This window comes from Pelodiscus sinensis, chromosome 1, assembly GCF_049634645.1.
Source record: "Pelodiscus sinensis isolate JC-2024 chromosome 1, ASM4963464v1, whole genome shotgun sequence".
In the NCBI taxonomy this organism is placed as follows: Eukaryota; Metazoa; Chordata; order Testudines; family Trionychidae; genus Pelodiscus; species Pelodiscus sinensis.
Window position 1 is genome coordinate 75,562,527 of NC_134711.1, and position 16,535 is coordinate 75,579,061.

At 38.5% G+C, this 16,535-nt stretch overlaps 1 long non-coding RNA gene across 2 annotated transcripts in view; it reads right to left on the minus strand.

Annotated features, from left to right (window-relative positions):
* LOC112544266 (uncharacterized) overlaps positions 1 to 16,015 on the minus strand; it is a 38,505-nt gene extending 22,490 nt beyond the window's left edge. For both annotated transcript variants that reach the window (XR_012900790.1, XR_012900788.1), the window contains exons 1-2: positions 15,854 to 16,015; positions 13,173 to 13,318 (exon numbers count right to left, since the gene is read on the minus strand). This is a non-coding gene — a long non-coding RNA (uncharacterized LOC112544266). The remainder of the gene's footprint in view (positions 1 to 13,172; positions 13,319 to 15,853) is intronic.
* Positions 16,016 to 16,535: the final 520 nt, after the last annotated feature.

The following is a 16,535-nucleotide window of genomic DNA, read 5'->3' on the forward strand; positions in this document are numbered from 1 at the left end:
AGGAATGGCCATGTACTGTGGCTGGTTTCCTGTCACTAATGGCTGGCAAGGTGCCTATCCGTTTAAAGTTGGCTGCAAATAGTAACAATAAAGGTGCCAAGCATGCAGATGGACTGTCCACCAGGGCTTCTTCCTGAAGGCCTTTTTTTTCCTGGCAGAACTGTCTCCCTGCATCCACACAAACCCTTTTGTTGACAGATCTCTGTTGACAAAGGCGATCTTCCTTGTAAAACCAGTTTTACTACTGTCGACAAAACTGCCGTGTTCTGTCCACTTACTGTTGACAGAACGTGGCAGTAGAGTAGATGCAGGTATAGTTTTTTTGAAAAAGTCAACTTTTGTCAAAAAAACCGTGTAGTTTAGACACCCCCTTGGTGTTTATTATATTAATTATTTGCTCAAAAAGCAATAGCTGTTTCTTCCTTAACAGCGTTATTATGGAACCATCATGAACCTAATTTTTTCAACAAGCATGAGTTGTACCAGCACATGCAAAATGTCTGCCAGTATCTTAATATAGTTTCCAGTACAGTAATATGTTTAAAAATGTGGGAATAGATATAAATGGCTAAATTTGGGTTCCATATATATGTATTGGGACAACATTCAGTAGACTACACACACACACACACACGGGTATGTCTACAATGTAGCCCAAAGTGTCACATACCTGTGTTTTAAAATTAGCAGTGTGGCCAGGGCAAAACAAGAAGAAGGTCAGATAGTACACCCTGCACCCTCTCCTCCCATCCAAACTTGCCCGACTTCAAGGGTAGGTTCTTAGATGGCTAGCATGAGCCACTTCCTATGAAGCTGCAGCTGCACTGCTATTATTAGCATGCTAGTTCAAGTAGAGCTAGTGCGAGTTTGTCCATGCTGGGAATCACTCTGCCAGGTGCTGTGTAGCTATGCCTAGTGTAACTTATTGGCACACAAAAGAGCAATATTTATAAATGTATAAATTCAAGGAAGAAAAAATATAAACATGTAAGTGAATTGTGTCTTTGTCAACCTGCTGCGATCCAGTTGTGAGATAGAAAAGGGCGCAAAGGAGAACAGTAGGAGCAAGACACATAATTTATTAGTAGAGGTTAGATGAATGTCATCTTGGTTGACATCAGGGATTGAACTAGGAAGCTTCTGAATTAAAGTGTGAGTCTTCACAGCAGGAGCTAGAGTACCCGCTTGTATAACTGACTGTTTAATACATTCAGAATTATGTGGATCAGTTATAGAAGAGAACACATAACACATACTGTTCTGCTGCTGAAATATTTCCTCTGGACAATGGAAAGTCATCCTAAGCATCTGAGACCAAGCAGTTTAAATTTAGACGAGCCCTCACTTACAAGGTTGCTGCCATACTGCTTAAGGGTATGTCTACACAGCGAATGTATTTCAAAATAACAGCCATTATTTTGAAATAACTAACCTAGCATCTACACAGCCATTCCATCATATTGAAATTAAATCGAAATAGTGGAGGGCTTATTTTGAAATTGGTAAACCTCATTCCACAAGGAATAATGCCAATTTTGAATTTGCTATTTTGAAATAAGTGCTGTGTAGACACTTATTTTGAAATAGGGGGCCTCTAGCCTTCCCAGGGTGCCCTGGTGGCCACTCTGGCCTCAATCAAGAACACTTCTCTCCCTCCCTCCCACCTCCCAGAGCCCTTAAAGGAGTAGACTCTGGACACCGTGCCTGTGCCAGCTCCAAGCCTGCCAGCCCAGAGCCAGCAGTCACTGCCCCTGACCCAGTGGCCCCAAAACATGAGCCAGCAAGCCACTGGCAGCCAGCCCTCCACCGCTCCCCAGGAGCACTCTGCCAGCTCCCAGGAGCCTGACAGGGCCCACAGAAGGCAGGCACCTTCCTGGTACAGGGTGGAGATCATGGACCTTATTCAGGTTTGGGGGAGATGCCCCCAATGTCCATGATCTCCACACGAGATGGGGGAACGTGGCCATCTATGGCAGGATAGCTGCCAGCCTGGCCACCAAAGGGCACATGTGAACCCAGGAGCAGGTTCACATGAAAATCAAGTTGGTCTGGTGAGACCCCCAACCCTGAGCTTCCCCTCTCACTTTTTCCCCTTGCTTCCCCCTTCCAGCTCCCTCCTCCCAGGTTTCCCCCTCCCCTTTCCCACCCTCTCTCTTCCCCTCTCCCGCCTCCTTTCCCCAGTCTCACCAGTTTCATTCTGCTCCCCTCCCTCCGCCAGTTTTGTTAAATAAAGAGAGTTTGTGTTCATGAAAATACGTGTATTTTATTTGACATCATGAAAGGGGGTTAGGAAGGGGTAAGTGGAAGGACGTGAGGGAGGAATGAGGCACAAGCTCCCAGTGGGGCAGAGCAGGGAGGCTCTTAGTGCTCCTCAGGTGGAAGCTCTTCTGAAGGGCCTCCTGAATACCGACAGCCCCCTGATGGACCTCCCAGATGGCAGCCTGCAGAAAGTGCAGCCAGGCTCGCAGCAACATGTCCAAGAGAAGCACCAGAGTGCTCAGGGGCAGCTCTGGCTTCATGTTGCAGAGTGCTGTGATGTCCCGTGTGAGGGCAACCAGAGCAAACTGGCTGTTTGGGGGGGGAGGGTCACTTTAAGCACAGGCCTCAGATAGCCTCAGGCAGCAGCCACACAAAGTAACTCCTGACCTGATGCCCTGCTGGACCTGGTCCCAGCCGCCTTAAATGCGATTCAGCTCCCACTCTGAAAATTAGATATTTCGAAATAACACTGGAGTGTAGATGTACCCTAAGGTACTAAGATTTAATTAGAAGCCTCCAGAGCCAAATTAACAAGTTTCTACAGCTTCAGATAGAGAACCAGGCTCTGTCACTGGAGCTGTAATGGACTGTGGCTCAAATACAGATGGGACATGTCATGCACACTGATGAACAGGTTACGCAAACACCTCTAATATGTTGCCAAGTTTATTTTTATATTTCCATAATGTCAGTTTCATGATTCTTTATTTCAAGTAAATTATTTGTAGGAGAACTGAGGTTTGAAAGGTATTCACAATTTGGTTAAAAAAAAATTCACTGACTGCATCTGAAACTTTGTTACGGTTCATATTCAAACAAACCTGATTTACCTCTGGCCTTATCACGTTGCAAACCCATAGGCAAGACGAGGATCAGATCGTTAGTATTAAAAATAAATTTCAAAGAAGATATTTCAAATCAAGTCAGCAAATGGCAATTCCCCAGTTGCAATTCCTTTTTGAATCTATTAGTTAACCAGTTTTTAATCTCTGCAACAAGTTCTACAATACATTTGTATTTTCTATCTGAATGTTTTATTATACTAAGTCAAAAGCCTTACAAAAATGTCACTACAATCACCTTTGTCTAGCAAACTCATAATCTTATAAAAATATATTATCAAGTTTCTTTGACAAGATCTATTTTCCATAATACCATGTTGATTAGCATTAATTAAACTATCCAGGATTATTAATTATGTTATCCAGGATCACAGTCAGGATAACCAGCCTATTGCCATCCAGATTATTTCCTTTATCATTTTTTAATATTGGCAAAATATTACTTTTTTTCTAGACCTCTAGAACTTCCCCAATATTCATTAAAAATAAAATTATTTCAAAAATTCCTTGGCCAATACTTTCAATATTCTCGGGCACTTGATAAATGTTCAGCTTGAATAGCTGCCATTTGACATCCTCTCTAGTTACTCAGAGACTATAAAGTGTTTCTTCATCACTGTATGATATGAATGCACCCTCATGCTTCTTTCCAAATACTTAACAGAAATATGTTTGTATATTTCTGCCTTTTCTGCATCATGATTAACCGTTCACCATCATTTTGAGTCTTGGATCTGCACCACTACTAGGTTTTCATTTATTTCTGATATATTGAAATAATTAATTCTTAAGTTTCTTATTATAATTATACTTTTGTTTCATTTATAAAATGACTGAATTTCTTAGTTGTGGATTTGTACCATCTTTCCTATTTTATAAATGCTACTTTTCCTTTCCCTTATTGAACTGGACAGAAATACCAAGAGAATAAATAAAGGAATTAGGTTGGGAATCTGAGCCCATGATCTGAACGTATTTCATAGGGAACAAAAAATAACAGTAGCCAAACAAGATGATACAGGAGATCATCAGGGCAGCTCATATGGGGGAGAGAGAGAGTTGACTTGGGACCTGGAGATTTAAAAGGGCCTAGGGGCCACTGCTTCTGAGGCAGAAGCAGCAGCTGGAGCAGTCCCTTTGAATTACTGCTGGAGTCCCCATGAGATGCAGTCCTGGCAGCGCTGAGAACTTTGTGGGGGAGGCACAGTGTGATCCGGGCACCACTTTGAGCTGGGTGCCTCTAGCTCCACCCCTTCTGGGGGCCACAGAGCTGAAGTCTCTCCCTCTACCCACATTGTCCAGGGCCCAGCAAAGTCTGTCACAAGTCCTGAAAATCAGAAATGAACGAGGGTGGCATCAGAGTTTGGGAAGGCATTAGTTTTCTAACAGAACCACTATTACTGCAACTCCCTTACTGCTGAGGATTTCTTCAGCAGCCCACATAGTCAATGCTTCATAATTGTCATACTAGTGCATTAGGATCAGAAGCAAGATCAGTCCTTATCTCTGATATTATGACAGAACATTGCTGACGTACAGGAAACTAATGATATCCCAGATTTGGCCAGAAAAAATACCGGTATTACCTGTGCCAAAATATAAAGTAACACTGCACTAATTAGGGTGCATCTACACAGCTCAGTTATTTCAAAATACGAGCATCTACAAAATGCGAGCATCTATACAACAGTTCTGTTATTTTGAAATAAATTCGTAATAACAGACAGCTTATTCTGATTTCTGTAAACCTCATTTCATAACGCCTATTCCAAAATAGCTATTTCGAAATAGCGCTAGTGTGGACGCTCCACTGCTGCTATTTCAAAATAGCGCCTCCCCAGGGCCATTCAAACTAATTACTCCCTGGTGCCTTCTGGGGCTCTAAATCAAGGTAGCGTAGCGCATCCACATTAGGGAAGCCTGCCTCAGTCTAATTCCCTATAGTGCAGACATACTATTTCAAAATTAGCTATTTCGGAGTACTTCTTCTGGAATAGCTTATTCTGAAATGAGTGCTGTGTAGACGTATCCTGACAGTAAGGGAGTTACAAACACAATTGTCCACTTTCATAATGCATACACAGAGACTAATCTGTGATTTTGTAACAGAAATTAATGTCGGAGAAAGGAGCTCATCAAAAAGTTTTCCAAATAAGTGAAGGAAATAGAGAAATTAGAGACTAGGACTTGTCTATTGCCTGCTGAAGTCAAAATAGAAAACAACTAGAAAAATGTTTTTCTTATTTTCCAGCTGGATTGGAGAGCTAAATGAAATGGCTTTATTATTAAAAAAAAGTGTATTCTATTGGATTGGTTCAATAAGCTAGGGGAAAAGAATAAATAAATGACATGTAGGTCTTACCCTCTGACCTATTACAATGAAGTCACATACGAATATCACTGTGTTTTATATTTTAAGGTTTACAACCTTTAACTAATAAGGAGATAATAAGAATTGAGTAAGATAAAATGTACATTTTCAAGCAAAAACCATGCAAAGAATTCTACACTTTGATATCAATATATGATTCGTAAAACTTTATGGGGCTGCGTTCCCATAAAATAAGCTGTGTCTTGTATATTTCATACAATTTCCCTCTTTATCCTTGGAACATAGGAGAGCATCATAAGGCCCTATGAATTACACATTACTAACCAAAGTGTGGTAAAGTTTGTAGAGGTCCAAACATAACACAGAAAAAAGCATTCACTTTCAATTCAAGAACGTGGAGAAAAAGGCCACTTGCACAGAAAAAGAGCTCAAACTCAAACTAAAGCTTTTTCCAAGTACTGCCAATGTTAATGATAAACATTATTTACAGATTCTAACCAAGGTGTTGATTTTTGGAAGAATGGGATGCTATTCAGTATGAAAGGCAGATGAAATCATGACTGAGAAAAAATAAGATTCATGAATGAATACATGATTAATTTCAGAAAAGAAGTGTGTGCAAGTCTGTGCCTCTGTGCATTTTAAATTCAATTAATCTAAACTTTTGCCTTATGCAGCTGGTAATTCATGCCAACACTATAATTAGGATTGTGGGGACAGTATTTGCCAAATAACTTGTTTTTTTAGTCAAAGCGGAGGTTATATTGCAATAATACACATTAAATCAGCAGCTGATTATGAAATCTCACCCGATTTCTCATAAACCTCTTGCGACTTGCTTCCACAATAGGAGAACATGAAGTGTAAAAAAGAGAAAAAGAGGTGGGTACTTTCTGTGCTTATTAATTATCTGTCATTAGCATCACCACTTTCATTTGTCACCTGTCACAGTGCAAGTCAAATATTGCATTGAAGGGGACAGCCCTGGCTTATCAGAATGAGATTTAAAAAAAAACCCCAATCACACTCTACAAAACCTACCTGTTATACAGCATTACTTAGCCACACTTCATTGAAGCACACAAATAAAGCACATTGAAAACAGGTGTCTCTCTTTTTTCTCAACAAAGAATTAATAATGGCACTTGTACTGAGCTCTCCTAATAATATGTCATTATTTTTATTGTACTTATGTTCTATGACAGTCATAAATAGTTAAAACTAAAATACAATTGAAAAAAGGAATAAACTATATTCTGCCATGCATTATCCATGCCCCTTTATTGTGTGTTCATCGCCATCTAATTCACAACACTTAATCATTCAAAATGGATCTTCTCAATCCTTAGTAAACTACACAGTTGCTAGCTTTTTGCAGATTAAAAAACGTCCTAAAATAAAACCACCTGAGCACATATACACAGACTTCAGTTAGAGTCATAGTGACAAATCATTTTGCCAATTTGAAGCCTATGTAAACCAATGATTGTGCAGTTGCAGGAGTCTATGTGACCCCATTAAAACTATTAGGGTCACAGTCTCACAACTCTAAAAGTTTTCCAATTTCTTTGTTTTAATTATAATGTTTACATTAAAAAGTAATAGTGGGTGATTTTCAAGTGGATCGATGATTTTATTGCAATATTTCATGTCAATAAAAGGGATGGAGAAGTGAATTTATGTTGTTTTCACTTATATAACAGCAAGCTCTTTGGTCATTTCTTTGTAATAAAATTCAAAATATCCTCAAAACTGAGAACCCATGCTACTTTTTTTTGAATATTGTCAGAGGGAAAAGCAAATCGATTACTCACACTGCAGGGTAGAATACATTTTGCATCTTTAAAAATCACACAAATAATTTCAGAACACTGTATAATTAGTAGAAGCTACCACTAATCATTTAAAATGTGTACCTGTGGCTCTGATAGAGTTTGGCTGGTTCATTAAAAGATACCATCTTAACAGTGTTAATCTGTTGCTTCTTTTAGTCAATATAAAATCAATTTCAGGTCAATAGTTTCTAAGACTCTAGGGCTCTTACATCAGAAATTTGGCTGCATGTGTGCTGGGCCAGATCCTCTCTGAAATTCTGTGCATGGGCACTGGCCAGGCCAGCCTGATTCAGAGGACACAACTGAATATGTACAGGTGTCACAGATTGCCAATCAATGTTGCCTTTTATAAATCAATTAAAGAGGTGACGAGGGACAGACCTTTCTTTCCAAGAGTTTGAATTCTCCTTGTACAGCAACTACTGATCTGAGTAGATTGAGTAGAATGTTTGAAAATGAGGCTGCCTGGAGGCATGTTCTCTCCAGAATCTTTCCTTACTAGTGGTGTCATTCTCTAACCTCAGCTCCCTGAGGAAACAGCCCTTCCTTAGAGCATCAGTATTACATTCAACTTAAACTCAGTGTCCTCCCTCTGTTCTAAAGACAAGTAGTCTGTGAACAAGCTTGACAACTTGATGGCCCCTTCCTTTATGACAATAACCTTGTCCCTGCCCAAGAAAGGAAATGACACCAAATACTTTTAAATTCACTAGATTACCTCCCCACTCTGTAGAAAGATTTTCTTCACTAGTTTCAGGGGCTGAAGGCCAGAGACACTTTCAAAAACCAGATTGATACAACCTGTTCCTCTTTCACAGGACAATGCTATGGCAGGGGAAGGAGAGCTCCCTTATATGTAACCATAAACCAAGATATTTCTTTTGCTTTAGAGAAAAAAGTCCTTAAAGAGGTACTAAAAGAAAACATGTGAGTGAGTGAAATGGTTGAATAAGCACTTTAGGTCAATTTTCAGAAGTACCTAAGTGACTTTTGTGCCCACGTCCCACTCACTTTCAATCAGACATGCTCTTAAATCACATAGGCACCATGAATTTTTCACTTTTATCTACTTATGTCCGACTTCACTGAGTTACCTCTTTTCTAAATTTTCAAAACTCTATCAGGGCTCAATGTTGGCCTGGAGAATATGAAAGATTTAAGGTAATTTCCTAGCTAAAACAGAGCTAAACAGAGCTTTCCTCCCTATTCCAGTGCATCCAAATTACAGATGCACACTGTAATCACACTGTCCTAGAAAGGAATGTTATACTACTGGAAATTCATGGTTTTGAGTCTCTAGATTACTCCAAAGATATTTTTCAGGCAAGAGTCAGTCAATTATTTCCTGATGTCTCTGTGGTAGTAAAAATTATTTATAAAGACAATATTTTAATTATAGCAATCAGAAGAGCGCATATTTTTGCCACAGTACTTTGTAGTCTTTGTTATATTTAGCAAAATCTATTCCAACACCTTTTTCTTAGTTTAACATTCATGGAGTTCACAGTGCATATTGGAGTGCTGATACTAAGCTTTTCCAGGTCCAAGAGGGAATTCATTGCAAGTGTGCCAGAAGCAGATAACTTCCTCATGGTGATGGAATGAGGAGGTAACAAGCCCACTAGGAACTCTAGTAGTTCGACTCCCTTGTTTTCTTGTCTGTTGCTTCTAAATTAGATACAACCTAAAGGTCTCTGTTGGATGCAAGGAAAAAGTTACCCAACTGGGAATGAAGCATTAACCTTTCAGAAACTACTTGGCTAAACCAAACATGATGAAGGGGAAACTGATTTAATTCAAATTATATTTCAGACTATAACCTTGCACACCCTGGATATACGTTAATAGATTACAGGTGACACAAGCACCAAATACAGATGCTAACAGATAGGAGCATGACAGAATTTCATCCCCTCCCCACCCAAAAGAGATCAATAAGGATGTAGAATTAGCTGTAGAAATGTGGAAGTTATATCAGAGCACAAAATATAGTCTAACCACTCAGCACATCAGGAAACATCAGAGGCCAGTGCCTTGGCCAGAGGAAAGGACTTATGGGAAAAGGCCTTCCATAAATTGTGGTATCCACAGAGAGCGCTGGAACTCAATCTATTTGGCAGCTGTCAAATGAGAAAAATTCAAGTTTTTCCCAATGCTTCCATGGAACTATATACAGGAGAGAGATGTATTTTCAGGAGCAGTTCCTCAGCTGGCATGAATTGTCATAGCTCAACTGTATGTTAACAGAGTTCTGACAGTTTTCACTATCTAAGGATTTGCCTTAATGTCTCCTGTTCTTTGTGCCCAATTTCTCTTACCTCAATGGCTACCTGGAACTTAACAGTTTAATTCCAATTCAATGGACTTCCTAAATGTTGAGATACACCAAACATTGTAAAAATCAGATGTGAGGAGAGAAGTAGTAGTAACTCTAGAAAGAACATTTTTCTAATGATTCTAATAGAACTATCTGTCAAGGAATTTTTTCACAATGCCAGATTTCATAAAGAAGTTCCTGCTTTTAGGGTGAAAAATTTAAGCCCATGCTATAACATACCTTTTAGTAATATTGTTTTAGGAATTTTTCAAAATTAAATTAAGGAGAAAAAAAAATCCATGAAAGATATAAGACATTAATTCTAAGCTATTAAGCCAGCAAAGTAACAGATGGATAGTGATACATGAGATGTCTATGGCTAGTTACTAAAAAGAAGTCCAGTATACAGTGCTCAAGAATAGATATCACAGATCATGGATTGAACAGGACCAGTAAAACTTCTTGGTTTTGGACACAGCAAAGGCTTTTAGTATGAAATTCTTCACATAGAACTCTTATATGTTCATTCAACCATATATTATAAGATTGAGGCAACGATATTATATGACCTGTGTTATGAAGGAAGTCACAATAACTGATAATAATGGTCCTTCTAAATTTAAATGCTGTTAATCCTTTCTACTTGTAACATTGATTGTGCTGATAATATCATGTACTGATAAGGTTTCCTTACCCTTCCCTTCATAAGTCCCTCTCTTCAGATGTATAGATCTTTGCCAAATTTGAGATATTTAGGCTGAAATTTTTTATATTCAGTGTCTGTATCAGGTGTTTTGGTCAGTGAAAATGGTTCACCCATTTCCAAAATCAGACAATGAAAAATAATATTATTTTGTCTGCAGCACACAATTCTTATGATCTTTAATTGACCAGCTCTCGTGTGCTTCTGTTTCGCAGCAGAAACTTCCAATTTGGTCTTTGTGTCAGTACTCTGCACAGCTATGAAACATGCCAAAAGTTGTTTAAGACTGTGAAAAGCCCCACATATAGACATTTCTTAGTAGAGATGTTGAGATTTTAGCAGCTAAAATCTCAGAAAAGTCACGTTCACTGAGCATGCACAAGCCTCTCACCAATTGTAGTGCTGACCAGACTGTATATGTGCCATATCCAAAGGGTATGTCTAGACTACATGCCTCTGTGTACAGAGGCATGTAAATTAGACTACCTGACTTAGTCAATGAAGCTGAGATTTAAATATCCCCGGCTTCATTAAAATAAAAATGGCCGCCATGCTGTGCCAGCTCAGCTGATCGTCAGCACAGCGCGGCAGTCAAGATGTGGATCAGTTGACAGAGAAAGCCTTTGTCGACCGCTCCCTTATGCCTCATGAAACATGGTTTACAGGAGTAAACATGAGTTTACTACTTTAAGGAGTCATACCACCTTGTGTCACAGAAAGGCAACAAAGAAAAAAAAAGAAAACTTGGAGGAATCTAGTCTGGTAGAATTATAGAATGGCTACATTTGTCTCAGCTTCTGACCTAATGCCACTTCCAGGAGAATTTGATTTCCAGGATGCTGAGGGTCAGCCTCTCTGGGTAAGCAAATTGCAGAAATTCTGTCACACTTCTGGTCTAGATCAACAATTACAGAAGAAACAAGTGAATAACCCGCTCTATACAGTCGGATATACAGCTGAGGACACTATCTTTTCCAGAAGCCAACACAGCTGCTCATATGAAACAATTCAATAATCAAAAAGAAATGTTTCATCTCATGATGCACTGTGAATTTTGAGTGGGAACTATTTCAATTTCACATGTAAGGGAAAGGTGAGTCGGCAAATTATTTTGTAACAACCCCAGATAGCCAAATTCAACACTACTACTATGGATCAAAGAATTTATTAGAGATAGCTGGCCACCAGCCTAACCTGAGCCTATCAGAAAGACCCCAAACTATTCCTAACCTCTAACTAGATACAGACAAAACATAGTATTGCTAAGGGTCCATCTAGACTATAAGCTTCTGTCAACAAAGAGCATCTAGACTACATCCAGTTGTGTCGACAAAGCAAGCCACTTTGTCGACATGACAGCGTAGACGCAAAGGACAGTGTAGATGCAGTAATGCCTTCTGTCAACAGAACTCTGTTGACAGAAGGCATTATTCCTCGTAGAATGAGGTTTACAGCCATTGACAAAACTACTGTGTTCTGTCGACGTTATGTCGACAGAACTCAGCGGCAGTGTAGACGCAGGTATAGTTTTGTCGACAAAAGTCCACTTTTGTCGACAAAACTCTGTAGACTACACACACCCAAAGTTAAAGGTACTTCAAAGTGTAGGGGATTCTTCTAAGGAATCACCGTGAGGAAAAATCTACTAGAGAAACCATAGACATGGGGAGAAAAATCTCTCAGGATGCTCAGAATCAAAACCTATGTAGTCAATATAGGCATGAGTGAATTCTGGGAGAGCTTTGCTAACATGGAATAAAAAAAAAGTCCACAACAAAAATGTGAAAGACTGTACATAGTGGAGCAAACTACCTTACAGCAAATGGCTTTACTCAGCTAGGAACATCACATGCAAGATCTATCTGAAAGATATACATTATGCAACAATCTGCCTGTATAAAAGGATGGCAAAGACTGTTGTTCAATCAGTTCAAGATGACCCAAAGGATACACCTTGGAGACCATTTCTCCTTGAGAAAGCAATTTCTCCAAGACTGCTTTATAGGTGCAGGAGCGCTTCAAGAGAAAAAAAAAAGATATTGAAAGTTTCAGGACAATCCTCATTAAATGCGAAAGGAAATAAAATTGGTCTCTGTAAAAATTAGTAGAGAACACTATAGTCTAAAAGACCTATGTTGCAAAGAGCTTACATTCCACTCTCACTAGTTGCCCAGCAGTCACAGCTTTTGGCCTAGTTAATAAGGGTACAACCAGATGTTCTGGACATAGAATCTGATATCAGAAATGGGTTCCACAAATTATTCCAATGATTGAGAAAAGTAGAGGGAACTTATCACATTGAATTTATACCAAATGCAAATTCATTTACTCTATCCACAAATAGGGAAGTCTCCTTCCCTTTACCAGCCAAAGTGAAAACGGAGTTCTGCTTCATGGAGCAGATGGGTGTACCTTCCAGAACAGATGCCTAAATTGAATGGTGTACAACTGACAAGAGTTGGACAGATGTAACTTTGAAAAGTACATTGAGAATATCAGGGGGAAATTACATGTACTCCCATGTGTTTAACACATTCTGGAACAACTTACACATCTACACTGTGCCGCCTGTTATTTCAAAATATTTTTCAAAATAATGGGCACGTTATTTTGTCATCCCTGTAACCCTTTTTCCACAAGAGTTAAAGAATGCCTCAAAATAGGGCATTTTTTGAAATTTGGCACTCTGTAGATGCACAAAATGTCAAATCTCAAAATAGAATTCAAATAAGATACACAATTTGCATAGTACAAATTGCGTATCTTGTTGAAATTTTAGGAAGCTGTGTAGACACACCCTTAGAGAAGCAAAAGTTTTCTTGAAACTGGATGCCCAGTCTACGGTCTGGCATGTACAACTTGCTACAAAATCAGTACTACTTACTCTCTTCACTACACCTTATAGAAGATTTTGTTTCAGTTGACTAGCATTTGGTATATCACCAGCTTTCTGTTGCAATTTATGGAGTGACTGGTAGGGTTTTCTGCCAAATGGATGATATCCTTATTGACCAAAATCTCTTTGTAGTGCTGCAAAAATTAGAGAAGGCAGGCCTATTATTTACCAAATGTGAATTTTCAAAAGATTGAATCAATATTTCAAACTAGATGAAATAGGAGTGAAATCTCATCCAGAGAAAGTCTAAGCAACTATCTAACTGAAGGAGCCCCAGAGTGTCAGCAAAGTATTTTGATTCATGAACACAGTGACACAAGCAGAGAAACTCAAACTTTATCTGGTGGAGATGTCAAAATCATTTTAAGTTATCCTGAGTCCACAAAACTTCTGGTACTGGGAAATAAAAAAGCCAGGCATGCAGAGAAATGAAGCATTACCTGAGCACTCTATCAGTTTTGACTCTTTCTAAAACAAATATATTCACTGATGTTTGAGTGGAGATTTCATCTTATAGCAGGGAGACAGTCCTCCTTCTGAAACTTTCTCCTCCCAGTAGTGTATGCTACATGAGCATTCACCACTATTAGAAACAAATGCTACACACAAATAGAAAAAGAAGCACACTTACAAGTCCTTAAGAACATTTCAGAGACTTCTAGGAAGCATAAAAGTCCACAGAAAAACGGATACTATCACACTAGAAGTTGTGTCCTAGATTGACACTGAGCTAATAGGCAGCCAACAAAATGGGGAAAAAACACCCAAAACCAGTAAGACATGATGCTTCTGAAGGGAAGATTCACCTCTATAGTTTGATGTTGTGCACGTACCCTATCACATGCACTCATTTCTGAAATTCCTCTAGTAAATACAAACAGTACATCTGAGACAACCCCCTGAATGTGGATCCCCTGGATTTGTGGGGGTTGGGCTTGGGGACACAAACTGTGTAGAAGTTTTAATACCACTTGAGCATTTTGACAGTGCTAGGAGCTAGTTTATTTATATCATACACGGATTTTGGCTAAGCTGGGAGGTTGGGTTACTTTAAAGTCCTATATGAATGCTAGTAATGATAGGCAAACTGCATGGACCTATATAGCAAACAGAAGTGTAATGCTGAGGCTGAGGACTGCGTACTTTTTTATTTTATTACTCTCAGTGTCAGGGACTAAGTCAAGTTATTTAAGGTGGGGAAAAGAAGATTAGTTCAGTTTGTTAACAATACAAGTAAGCAGGGGAAACTCAGAAAATGTTCAATATTCAATTTGCCTATAGGCCATGATTTCTGAACCTTAATCAGGGTCCTTTAGGTTTTGCTATAGAAAATACACAGTGATAGAGATTTTGCCTCAACTAAAATACATCATATCAAACCCATGAATAATATATATCTGACATTTGATTCAAGCTTGGGATTTTTGGACAAATATTGACAGAGAGCTAAAAAAAACCTGTGGTAAACAAAGAGCTGCAAAAACAGGACTGGTCTAGTAAAAATGCAAAAGTACAACACAGCTGAGAAATTCTGCTGTTTAAGTGATGCTTGAGCTGAAAACGGCTATTATTAGTCAAAAATACTGATTAGCACGGACCTACAGAGAATTGCAAGTACTTGTAATGCTTTCCACATATGCTTCTGTTTAAAACTTTTTATTGTACAATCACAGATTATTTTAAGGGCAGCAAAGCTATTAAATCATAGGTAGTTAATGAATTCCAGTCCTTCCTAAATAAATAATTATATCACCAGCTTTTATTAACTATAGCCTGTTACATCCCCCATTATATACACTCCTTGAGTAGTAAAACTGGTTATGGATTCTTCATACAGTAGCCCCTGAACTACTTCAGTCAATTAAATCTTTTATTGTACCTGATTTGTCAGTACCAGTGTCATCGCTAATCTACTAAATCCACATCAGTTCACAAGCAGTAAATGCACTTAATTCTGTGGCAAAACTTGGGAGGAGACATACAAGCAGTTTCCCAGATATGAACCATAGTGATTATTACACTTTGAAATAGATAACCATATCTCTCACATCTTAGATTTTGTGCACTATAATTGTGGAAAAAAATATTAAGCACTGAAAGGTATGGCTACATGTGCATTAAATGCTCTGAATTTGTTTTCCAGTTTCTTGTCCCTTTAAATAATTATAACCAGGAACAAAGTAATCACAACTTATTTCAGAACCTGTAACAACTTAGTATCAGTCTCCATGACTTTGAAATACACCTCCACAAAAGTATTCCAAAACATTTTTTAAGTTTGACCTGATATTAAACTCTTTATCCCTAAGCCACGCTATCTGCTGTTTGCCATTAAATATTTGATTCCAATAGAAGGAAGGAAAATGACATGCACTAAATTATTGTTGAGAGTAACAATTTTGTCCATCTAATGATAATTTCAGTTATACCAAAGTTAAACATAGACATCAACACTATTTTATATTGCAAAGTAGAGTTTATCAGATAGGGCATATACTTGATTTTCCTTTAAAATGCATTCTTTCCTAAAGCATCTTTCTTTAAATAAAACCCAACTCTTTACATGTTATAGCTTTTATAAGCCTTTGGATTAAAAAAGCAATTCCCTATACAGGTTGGACATACCACCTTTATTCTGAAAGAGAAGGTAAAACAAAACAGACTCTTACCAGAGATAGAGAAAACAATTCCTTCAGCTAGATCCAACAGTGCTCTGTGCAAGCAGGCAGCATGAGTGATCTTTGGGCCTCACACAAAAGCAAGATAATTGGCTCTCAATGAAGAGATGTAAACATCCATCATAATGGCACTGGTGCTGAGGCTGAAAGCTACCTCAGCTGTTCTATGTACTCTGACTGTAAGATGATGTCACAAACATCAACTGGGTGTACTCTCATTGGCTTCTGTTACCTGGAATCATAACTTAACCCTAAACTGTCAGCTGCAAATTGAAATGTGGAGCTGTTTGATATATAGATGGTGTGGAGAGTGGGGGGAATGAATATATTGAAAGCTCACAATTTGAGTGGCAGGTGCATACAGTTTAAACAGAGAAAACCAAAAATCAAAAACTAATTTGCTTAAATTATTAAGCAAGAGCCCTGGGGAATTGAATTTTCATAATGTTTACTAAATGGCAGTAATCATCAAAATATTATACAGAAGGGGTATTAAATGAAAGGTTAATGCATACAGCATCTGGAGAATTCTCTTTTTATGATTTTACATTGCCTTATATTAAGCTATGAGAGTTCCCAAAGATGCACATAAAAAAGGGGAGGGGGGCTCATTTGAGAATACTGCATATGTAGCTATAATTAGGTTATCCACAGGTAGGCACTGATATTTTAA